Below are 11981 nucleotides of genomic sequence, written 5' to 3' on the forward strand. Positions count from 1 at the left end.
ATGAAAGTATTTTTCAGAAGGCCACTACTGTTCATTTCCATTTGAAAAAAATCCAGGCATGTGAGCAAGCGGTAGTAGCAATCTCTATTTCAGGGAGTATACCACAAAGTGTTTCTATTTTACAATTCAATGCACCCTTAAAGAATCAGAAAAATCTTTGCCCATAGGTTGCCTGGTAATGGAAGGTATTGAGGCTTGTAATTGATCTTTATGGAGGAAAAAAAAGACAGTCTGAAAGTCTGACCTCCACCATCAGCCCACTTTTGAGGTGGCATAGCTAAAGGATTTGAAGAATAATGTCAGAAAAAGGCAGAAGTCAAACTAACTCAGAATTTGCTAGATTCTCTTTCTTTTTCTTCAGCTTTTCTCCCTTATCCCACTCTTCAGAAAAATTACAAGGCCAGAATTCCAGGCTTTGTTCACATTAAAAGCTGGTTTTTCTTAGAATAAAATATAACATTAGTACTGTATGCACTTTATCTGAAATACAGCCTTGGGAATACAAATATACAACATTATCTAATCTATATCCAACACTTCTAAAGAGTTTATGATTATATCTCTACATGTCCCTACTTATTCAGGTACTGTATGGCACCTAGAAGATGCCTTTCTATGATGGATGGAGTAATTTATTAGTCTGTAGAAGTTGTATGGATAAAGATACAGACTAACTAACATTGAAAACTTATTTTCCCACCTCATCATTATTCCTGAAAGAGGAAACTGGAAAAAAAAAAAAAAAAAAAAAAAAAAAAAAAAAAAGTTTGTATTCTTTGCCTTCTAAGCTGTTATAAAGATCTGTTCATAGTGTCACTATCGCTTTTGTTTTTCCTTACCAGAGCCACCTGTCATGACAGATTAGTTTTAGGTAATATTAGAGTCAGGGTGTCAGGAATTAGTTTGCAAACTCTCTTTATCCATTAAAAGAGGTGTAAAATCCATGCAAAGGAGCAGCTGTGCTGACACTGCAAGCGGCTTTGCCAGTGCAAATATTAAGTCAGTCTGGATTCGGGCTATTCTAGCTATGAACCATTTTTGTGGATGGAGAAGCAAAAAACAGACAGTAGTAGCTGTAAGCTAAAGCTATAAATATAATCTATTACTTAATCAGTTGCTGTAGCCTAGCAAAGAAATCTGAGTTAGATACTGTTATTTGAATTATTCCAAAATCTCAGTAAGTAAACTACAGTCTTTCAAAGGGTTCTGTTGGAAACTCATAGCTAAAAAAATCATGGATCAAATGTAATTTTTTTCTAAGATCTCTCTCTTAGTAAATAGAGTTATTTAGAAATGCAAACTTTCACAAAAAAAAAAAAAAAAAAAGGAAAAAGAAAAAGTGAGAGAGAAACATACAGCACCCAAGAACATTCTATTAATCAAGAAATCAGGACAGTTGTTAATTATATCACAACATCCTTGTCATTATACAGAAATTTCAGTTCCAATCTTAGAGCACTGAACAAAATGAAGAAAAAACTACTAAAATTTTTCTGACAATTTAGGTAGCTATTACACAGAATTAAGAAAAAAATAAATGAAAAGCCAAATAAATGAAAAGGGAAGCAAGTGATATTGCATATGTATTCTCTTTCTCTTTCATGTAGTCCATGAAAAGAAAAAATGTTCCTCAGAAGATATACAGCTTAGAGGTCAAGTATGCACCTTGCTATTTTTCTGCTGTACTAATTTTTGAGAAAGATTTTAAACACAAATGTGTGGGAAAAGATCTTTGAAAAAAACTCTATAGCCTCAATGTCGTCTAATCACAGGAACAAGTATGTTGCAAACCAATCTATGTGCAATTAAATGAAATGTAAAGCAAAAGATAAAGAAAAAAGTTGCAGTTTTTCTGATTATATTTATGAAGCAGGCAGTTTTCTGTCCTTGCAGGCTTTCTTTCCTCCATTACTTGGAGTAGAATTCACTTTAACTAGCTTCAGAATTATATTTGAATTGGTATTAATATTTATTTTTCTATATACATATATTTTTAAACAAATATGCTTCTAAACTAGTCACCTAAGCTCACCTAAATCACCTATCTTCAATGGAAAGATATGGACATTCTAGGGTATGAATCACATGACCTCTATTAGATGTCAGCATGAGGATAAGACAAATTGCAACTGAAAATTAGACATCTGTCCCTGGTCATATGAAATCCCCCTTGCCATCATGTTGCTAAACAAGTACAATAATCTATTCTATCATGCTGAATTCTTTCATAAAGGGATTAATCTTTTTCTCATATATATATAAAATATGTGAAAGTATATATATATATATATATATATATATTTGTTTTATGCTGCTAGGCAAGAACTCTAATGCCCACTCAGTTCAGACATACTCGGACTACTTGTCATTCATTCAGAGGACTGTACAACATGACAGTATAATGCTATCAGCTTACAAACAGATTAACACAAGGCTTGTATATACTTAAGAACTTCAATAAAATTCTGGCAAGTTCTAAAACTATAGTTGAAATGCACAAAATTACATTTATACTTGGAAAAAACCTTACCAGCTGGAAAATGAATTAATTAGAAATATATAGAGATGAATCTATAATGTATAATGTGATGATACTTAGAAAAGTTCAAGTTTGTTACAGGTAAAATTAGATTTATATGAGTGACACAGCATTTTATATTCTGAATATGGAGCTTCCTGTCCTATATTACTATTATTCTTAATCTCCCTATTTACTTTTTAGACTTACTTCCCCCTGCCTTATCCTTGTGCTTTTACTACTGTAACAGAAAATTGCATGTCTGGTTCTCTGATTCTCTTTCTCAGTACTCTTCTGAAGTGCCCTTTTTAAAATTACTCCTAAATATTAATTTTATTTTAAAGATAAATTACTTTTTATTATCAGCAAAATGAAGGAAATTCTATAATATAACAATATAAGTCTATTGGTATAATTTTAAAACTTTTTCATTTTCTTTTGGAGAATTAAAGATATGAATTAATCAGGACAATTAAGATTGAGAAACAATATTTGATCCCTTCTTGCAGTTTTACATTATTTTGTGAATTTCATGCTAACTAGATCTAATCTTACAGAATTATGGCCACATGTAACGTCCATTGGAGCTATTAAAAATTGTAGAATCTCATTCATGCAATGGGATGGGGTACAATGTCTTCATTATTTCTATATCTCTTTTCACTAAATGGTAAAAAAGGGTAAAATTCCTTAAAAAATCACAATTTTAAAGGAAAAATCAAAATTATTTAACAGGTTATACTTTTTAAATTTTTCATTAATGACACTGACATGGCAGAGCTCAAACAATGGAGGAGGTTTCTGGAGTGCATTGAGGACAGCTTTTTGACACAGGTGCTGGACAGGCTGGCTCAGGGTTACTGCTCTGCTGAGACTGCTGGTCACAACTAAGAAGGAATTGGGCACAGATGTGGCACCCTCAGCTCCAGGGGCCCTGAAAGAACAGTTTGAGATCTTAAGAGTTGTAAGAAAGGTAAGTAGCAGAGTAAAGACTGTGGATTTTGGGAGAACAGATTTGACTTTTTCAGGGGACTGGTAGGCAGGACCTCACATGAGGCTCCTTGAGCAGAAGAACCAGAAAAGCTGTTGCCAAGGACAGCTTCCTAAAGGCACAAGGAATCCTAGTGCACAACAAAATGCACAGACATGCCAGAACACCAACTTGGCCAAACAGGCAATTCTTGACCGAGCTCAAATGGTTCATAGATTCCAGATCATAAATAAGGTCATTTTATACTCCAGTATTTTGACTAAATAAAAAGAAAATTCTTCCAATATCAAATTAGTAATAGAAGCTTGCTTTTAGTTTCATGGCAGAGACAGATCTGTGTTGATCATAATTCAGACCAAGTGATATTTTTGAAGGTAGTATACAACTTATTTTGTAATATATTTCCTTTCACATAAGAAATTAATTGGACTCATTTTCTTTTCTGTTCCTGTTCACAGAAAATAGAAGTCTAATGTTCTTGAGTAATTAGCACAGTTCCACCATTCCAGCAAATTTACCACTGTTTCAGTGATGATCCTCCTTTCACAACTGATAGGGTCTCAGTCACGAGCATGAAGTCAGAACAATTTGCTTCCTGGAAACTCAGCAGAAAGTTTACATCATTTGTAAAGGACTCAAAATTCATCCCTCCTCACCAGGGCTTTTAAAACACTACAGAGTCTTGGGATGTTTTCTTCTTCACTATTGCATTTTCTCTTTAGAAACTGCAAGTGTCCAATAGCAGTGAACACATTCATTTTGTTGTTAGTTTTGAACTGTGGTGATTTATTGACAGAAACCGGCCAAAACAGCTTCCGGAGGAGTTACATAAATGGAGAGTTATCCGTAAATATTTGTGGTATTTTCTTCTCTATCTGTCCAGCATATGTGGTCTTCAAGTTCTAGCCACATCTCAAGCACATTTCAACTGTTAATATGTGAAATAGATCTGAGAGTTTAGTGTGCCATATATCCAGAGTGCAGTAATTTGTAAAGAAACAAAATGCTATTCTAACAGCTTGACAGATGTATTCCTATCCTTTGTTGATGTTTTTGTTGTAGTCTCTTCCTAAGTTAAAAATATAAGTCATTGGAAACTCTTTTAGTATAAAGTAGATCAATAAAGAAAGAAAAAAAAGAAACCATTCCTTAACTACAAAAAAAAAAAAAAAAAATAAAATAAAATAAAAGTCATCTATCTGTCACAGACAATCTAGAATTTCAAAATGCATATTGTTAAATATTTGCATTAAGTTGTCCTGGGCAAAATTTTATGGCATATGCAACCAGACTTCAAACCTAAGATAGGATCTGCAATGATTTGATTACTTAACCCTTTGCTAAAATTGCATTGTTTTGTTTGGATCTCAAAGTAGCCAGAATTTCAAAATTAATGTGTTTTTTACAAAACCTGGAATTCCCAGAGCCTGTCAAAAGAATTTTTAAACAGAAAAGTAAGTTCTTTTAGAATATAAACTAGAATATTTAACTTTTTAAATAGAAAAATCTATTAAGCTAGAATAAACATAGCTCTCTTTCTGCTCACCATGCTCCTACTGGTGGATCCTTGCTTTAAAAAAAATAATAATAAAAATAAAAGTGAATTTTGAATCACAGTTTTGAATTATTGTATTCATACTGCTTCCTACAGAGTTCCTCTTCCATCAACCTACCAATCTGTTTTCCCTCTCGCTCTTGTCTGCAGTCCTGCTGTCTAACATGCAGATTCCCTGTTAATGTTGTGCTTCTGTTCCAGTTTCTCATAGACAAATCTGTAGTCTGGACATTCCTCTTCCTGAGCTGGCTCAGTTGTTCATAGTGAAAGGACTAATTTCCTTTCTATCAAAAGGGATTTATGATTATGCACTTTTATTTTCTCTTTTCTTTTTTTTTTTTTTCTTTTTCCTTTTTTCTTCCTGTTGAACAGAATACTGGGCTCCCCAGTCCAAGAGAGACATGGAGCTACTGGAGAGAGTCCAGCGTAGGGCTACGAAGATGATCAGAGGGCTGGAGCACCTGCCCTGTGAGGAACGGCTGCGAGAGCTGGGCCTGTTCAGCCTGGGGAAGAGAAGACTGGGGGGGGGGGATCTTATCAGTGTGTACAAGTACCTGAAGGGAGGGTGTCAAGGGGACGGGGACAAACTCTTTTCAGTTGTCCCCTGTGACATGACAAGAGGCAATGGGCAGAAATTGAAGCACAGGAAGTTCCGCCTGAGCGTGCGGGGGAATTTCTTCCCTGTGAGAGTGACAGAGCCCTGGCACAGGTTGCCCAGAGAGGTTGTGGAGTCTCCTTCTCTGGAGATCTTCAAGGTCTGCCTGGATGCAACCCTGTCTAACATGCTCCAGGTGACCCTGCTTGAGCAGGGAGGTTGGACTAGATGATCTCCAGAGGTCCCTTCCAACCTTACTGATTCTATGATTCTGTGATTCTATGATACACAAGGTTAGAACAAGAAAATAAAGCAGACTGACAGTATTTCCACTAGGTGTTTAAGGTTTTTCTTTTACCAAAATTTCTAGCACAAAAATAGACTATTTCAGTTGCTGAACCTCTGTATGAGATTAAATGTTTTCTATTTGGATGGCTTCTTTTATATTTAAGTAATTTTGGCCTTTCTTGCTTTCTAGTTGAATTCTAGCAAGAGCAGTCACTTAAGTCCAGGAGAGAAAAAGGATGATATTATTTGTTTTTTTTTACTTTGTCGCATTATTGTTTCACATTCTAAACAAAGAACAAAAGTTATCAAAACAAATATGACATATATTTGACTGATATATGATAAGGAAGAGCAAGGTCACTTCCAAACATCCCAAATGATCCACAATAAAATATTCAGGGTGTGACAGAACCATTTTATCATCAACACAATCAAATACTCCTGGAATTATAGTAATTAAATGTCATACTTGTGATTGAAAGTAGATCTCCTCATCAACTACATACAAAGTTTTAATATAGGGTTAAAGTTCAGATTTTGATTCTAGTAATTTATCTACTGTAAAAAAGGAAATTCTTTTATCTACAAAAATTGAAGACTTCTAGACTTGAAGACAACATCTTCTAGAAGAAAAAGTCTGCAATATTTCATGAAAGTATGAATAATAAGTGTCAAATGGCTTTTGCGACTCTATCACATATATTCTCTATAATGCTATATTCACCTTGTTTTGCTGTCACTCTCAATTTCTTTTCACCTCTTTTTCTGACAAAATAGTTTCTGCATTAGACAGGAAAGACCAGAATTAGATCCAAGGAAAAATTTTATGAGCAACATAGATAGGCTTTCCATACAGGTGAGTGAATCAAAAATTTATAATTGAATGCAATAAGAGATTGAAAAAAAAATGGCAGTAGAATGCATAACAGCTAATTGTAAAGTTACGTAATTTCCTATAAACTTCCTCAAAAAGTCTTTTTGACCAGTTATTTCTTCTCAAACATTTGACTAAGGACAGGAGCTCATTTAGATGGACTGATATGAAGTTTCTGGTTATTTTTAAGGTCAGTGTAATAAAATGTCCTGGATAAACCTTGCAAATCCAAGAATCAGTCATTAGAAACATCAGAATGAATTCAATTAGTTCCACTACGCATAAGAACAGCTTCTAATTTGTGCTTCTTATGCTTTGGAAACATTTGATTTGTCAAGTTGATTATTAAGTGAACTACACATGAGATATCTTTGTAGCTACAGTGGTAGGATTAGCAGAGTTGTCTGGGTTCAGCCTTAAAGCTGATTCTCAAAAATAGCATAGTGTAGATGTCCTCTTCTGAGAAGGAACTTTAAACAAAAGACAATATTCGGAAGCATAATTGGTGAGGTATGGCTCTAGGTTCAATTTATCCCTTAAACTGTGGCTCAGAATTTTTCCATTCCTGGTAACTTCAATCAACTCTAGCCAGGGTTCTCCAGTATCTGCACAAAACAGTAACAAAACAGTACCTGAAAACACATACTCTACTGCAAAATGCCTTTTCCTATTTCTTCTCTCTGACTGCCCAAATCTTTTGACATGTTACTGAGGCTTAACCAAAGGCAAATGGAAGATCAGTGTGTTTTCAGTTTTGTAATATAAAATTTAAATATTTAAATATTCCTTTTGGGGTGCTTGTTCATTGATAGATATTTGTCAGTATTTTATCTGTATTTAATTTTTCCTTTTGTAATTTTATGAAGCAAATGATTTCCATACACATTGTATAGATTTGTTAAGAAAATGGAATTAAGGTAAATCTAAATTAATCATGTATATTACTGAGAAAATCTGCAATTTTTTTTCAGTTAATTGAAATGGAACAGTGCAATATTGAAACAAAGAATAAGTTAGTAGGTTTAGGTGATGAAATGTCTCGATTAATAGAAATAGGCAATTGATTTGAATGATTAGCGTGACCATTAAAATAAATTGCCTTGTTAATTTATTTTGAAATGATTTTAGAAGAGATCTATTTATTTTTTATTTAAGAACTCAGCTTGGGTTCTAGATAACACAATCCAAAACAGAGTAATGAATCTTCAGCTGCTGAACCCTCCTGAATACAGTTCTCACTCAGTGTCTTAGAAGTGCCCCTTAAGAAATACTGAGCACAGAGCCATGTGTTTCATTTTCTTATACAGGAATGGGACATATACAGCTCAAAACATGCACAAGTTTTGACTTTTCTTTACCTAGCAGTTAAATTTTTAACTTTTAATTAAATAAAATAAAGCTATTAAAATTTTAAAACATTTTAATCCTTCTAAATTACTCAATGCACCAGGAGGCACAGGCACATCAGAGACATAAATAGGGGTCTTTTATTAAGTAAATAATGCAACATGTGTGTGTATGTGTGTGTGTGTGTGTGTGTAGAGGTCTTTTATTTTGTATCTATACTTAAGATGTATACATACATATATATATATATATATATATATATATATATATATATAAGAATTGAGGTAGAAAAGAAGAGGCAGAAAGAAAGAGATATTTCATTAACCTATGCAAGCTACCTGGACTTTACAGTGAACCCAAAAATATGTTGTTTGTTTAACTGAAGTCTTAATAGTCTAACCAAATATTAGTCCAATCACAGTAACATTAACACTTGGGATTCAGATTATTCAGTTAGTTCAAAAAATGGAAATAAAACTTCACTAATAATAAAGCTAAAATTGTCACCCCCACACCCCCCCACACACCCCCACACTCTTCTTAATACCTTCCCCTTTTCTCCAGAGTTAGGCTCCTTAGGGTATTCTTTTCATGTCCTTCTGTGTCTTAGGGTCAAAGGCATCAGTTTCCACTAAGATGACTGTGGGATGGGAGTTGTAGAGGATCCCAACTTCTTCACAGCGGGGAGTAGGGTGTTGATGAGAGAATTTCTTCCTCCTCACTCTAGGGTCTGCTTGCAGCTATTTTGATGCATTTTCAAAGGTGCTCTAAACCTTGTTCTTTTTTTCATTGGTTTTCATTTCCATATAACATCCAAATTTACTATGTAGGATGTATTTTGCATATGCTGGGTACTTTTCATCTTTGTTACCTCCAAAAATAATTTTACCCAGATCCCAAAGTTATGTTCCTTTGATGACCACCAATTGACTGTTGGTGAGCTGTTTATAGTCTTGGAGCTTCTACTACCATCTCATGCGCACATTTTAAAGGCCCCTGCTAAGGGCCTGCACTTCTCTATACTGCGTTTTATTCTAGTGTCACAGTTAATTTTACCCAGACTATTTATTATTGGTATCTGCTAGTTAGAGACAGACATCAAAGTTATTGCAACAATAGGCATTATAACATACAGTTTTACTAAGCTAAGCTAAACATAAGACAAATTAAATAATCATCACCTGTTTGACAACTGCTGTTACAGCTAAATAAGTTAAAAAAGAGCTCCAGGCAGGCCAAGACAAATCTGTACACCGCAACCCTGACAAGAGCCAATTCTGATGCCTTGAAGAGCTAGTAAAAAGCCTTTGGCCTTTCACTAGCAGTGGCAATACTGCATTTGCTGGGCTACAAGCCTACACAAAGAGGAAGCAGGTCTGTAATTTCTAAAATTTGTGCTTCATGCTTAGGACGCTTAGAACAGGGTAGAGTGTGACAAGTTCAGTTCATGATTCTAAGAATTATTTCAATGTTTTAGCTATCATTCATTTAAAGTTAACATACAGAAATGCTCTTCAGTGAATATAATGTTCAGCTCTTAGCAAATGTAGAAACTTTTTGGCTGCAGAATCATGCTACCAGTTGTTGATCAAATTAAGCTTCACTAAATGACACAAGGAAAAAAAAAAGAAGTAATAATCAACTTAAAAAGAGGAATAAAAGTGCAATGACTACCTATAGCTGTCTTTATTCTGGGCAAATGTATTGCACTGCTGAGAAGAAAACAAATTTAGGTAAGTGCTTTATCTGCCAAGTATTGCATAGTAAGGGAGAAGATTGTTTTTTTCTTTATTTGTGAAGGAGAGGACATCAGAAAATGCCTTCAGAATACATCTAAAATCCACAATGGTATTTCTAAGTATCAGTTAAAGGAGCAGCTTATGCTGTTCTCCCCAGACATTTCCTATGTAGCTAACGCCAAGCAACTCCACACACTGTGAGTGAGGGTTGTTTGGGATCCACACATGACAGAAGAGTAGGTGCTTGGCCCAGAGTCCTGCAAGCCAGGTTCCTACATGCTCAACAGTGTTGCAGCACTCGACATTAGGTTGTCTAAATCCTCTATGGCTCTTTTTCCAGACCTCTTGCAGTTCCTGAAAACCAAAGTCAGGAAAAAGATTGTCTTAGTACTTTCATTCAGAAGTTCAGAGAGAGAAATGAGATCTTTTCCTCCATCTTTTCACCTCTTAGCTGCCCTAGTCTGCAAGACCTGTAAACTGTCACAGAGCTGTCTTTGGTTTCACTTCATCTGTGTTCATTGTTAGCAGGTTTACTACAATGAAGGACACTGTAATAGTGATTAATCACTAAATAGGAAAATCTAACAGGTTGTGTACTTGGCATCTTTACCACAAGGCAATGACAACTCTAAATTCTGGATTCTTATTTCAAAGAATCTTTCTTCCCTGTTGCTTTGGGGAAAAAAACAAAACAAAAAAAAACAAAAAAAAAGATAGATCATCATCACTTCAGTAATTTAACAGAAACAAAAGTGTAATATTGGAAAATAGTATATTATATAGAATTAAAAGGAAGATAAAACAGACATCACTTAGAAAATATTTTTCCTTGTGATTTATGAGTCTTTTTAATTCTGCTTACTAAAAGAAAATATTTGATTAGAATACCTGGGAATTTTTTTATTGAAGTATTACAACATACTTCTATGTAAGACTGAAGAGAAAATGACCGGGTACCACATGTAGAATGCCTGCAGAAATCTGAAATACACATTCATATACAAGGTTGTAGATCCACTGGTTTCACGTATAGCCTCAATTCAAAGCGAGATAATATGTGGTATTTCTTTTTGTTGACTTCAGTGATCATGGAAGCATGGTTCATACTTAAGACGTTCATTGCATGTGGGCCCAAATGAATGAAACTGCATACATTGCAAGATTTTAAAATATTCTACTCTGCAGTCTACAATGTGAAAGCTTAGGATTTGTAGTAACTCAAATTCAGCTCAGAAGTTATATTTCCTAATTTCTATATAAATATTTTGTTTCTCTCTGAAAGCCATCTGTTTTATGGCATCATCACAATATATGTTTCTGTATAACTTGAGCACTTTCTGCAATGTTAATTCTATGTAAATTTCAAAGAAAGTGTTACGAACTATTGTAAATGAACTGGAAGTTTGAACTTATACTTGCAGATCATGTTAGGAGATAAGCTATAGCTTTCGTCTTATTGTACATGTTGTAAAATACTCTTGGCTTGTTTGGGAGTAGAGAGAGGAAAGTATCACCATTATCTCTGAAAACCAGCTCATTTGAAGATTCTTGTCTTTCATCCAAATATACTTTCAGATTAAAATATCTACTCTACAAAAATAGCTTTGTATTTATGATAATTAAAATATTCCCAGACAGTTCTGTGCTATGTACTGTTATAGAAAAAATATGTTTGTGGTAGCAAAGAAATAAAAATCATCTGGATATAGTTTATAATTGTGGGATAATAAGTCATATGGACAACGAGAATTTTTATAGATTTAACTGAATCTAAACTGTTTATGCTTCCAGAAATGCTTGAATTACTGCATTATAATTTCAATGTTTCAATTTTTATAAACCAAAGTGCACTGGTAAAACTAACAGAATTGCTTCAATGCTTTAAAGTTAGCCAAAGAATTTTGCTTGCTTGCTTGCTTGTTTGTTTGTTTGCTTTTAAGTAAATTACATCTTTAAATCAGACATTTATTCAATATTTCACAAGTTTGTGTGAGACAACTAATTAAATTTCTCCTTATTTAATATATGAAAGCCACAAAAGGGAAGTGACATGCTCAAGGTCAGAAGATGCTCA

This window comes from Rhea pennata, chromosome 1 (assembly GCF_028389875.1).
Source record: "Rhea pennata isolate bPtePen1 chromosome 1, bPtePen1.pri, whole genome shotgun sequence".
Taxonomy (NCBI): Eukaryota; Metazoa; Chordata; class Aves; order Rheiformes; family Rheidae; genus Rhea; species Rhea pennata.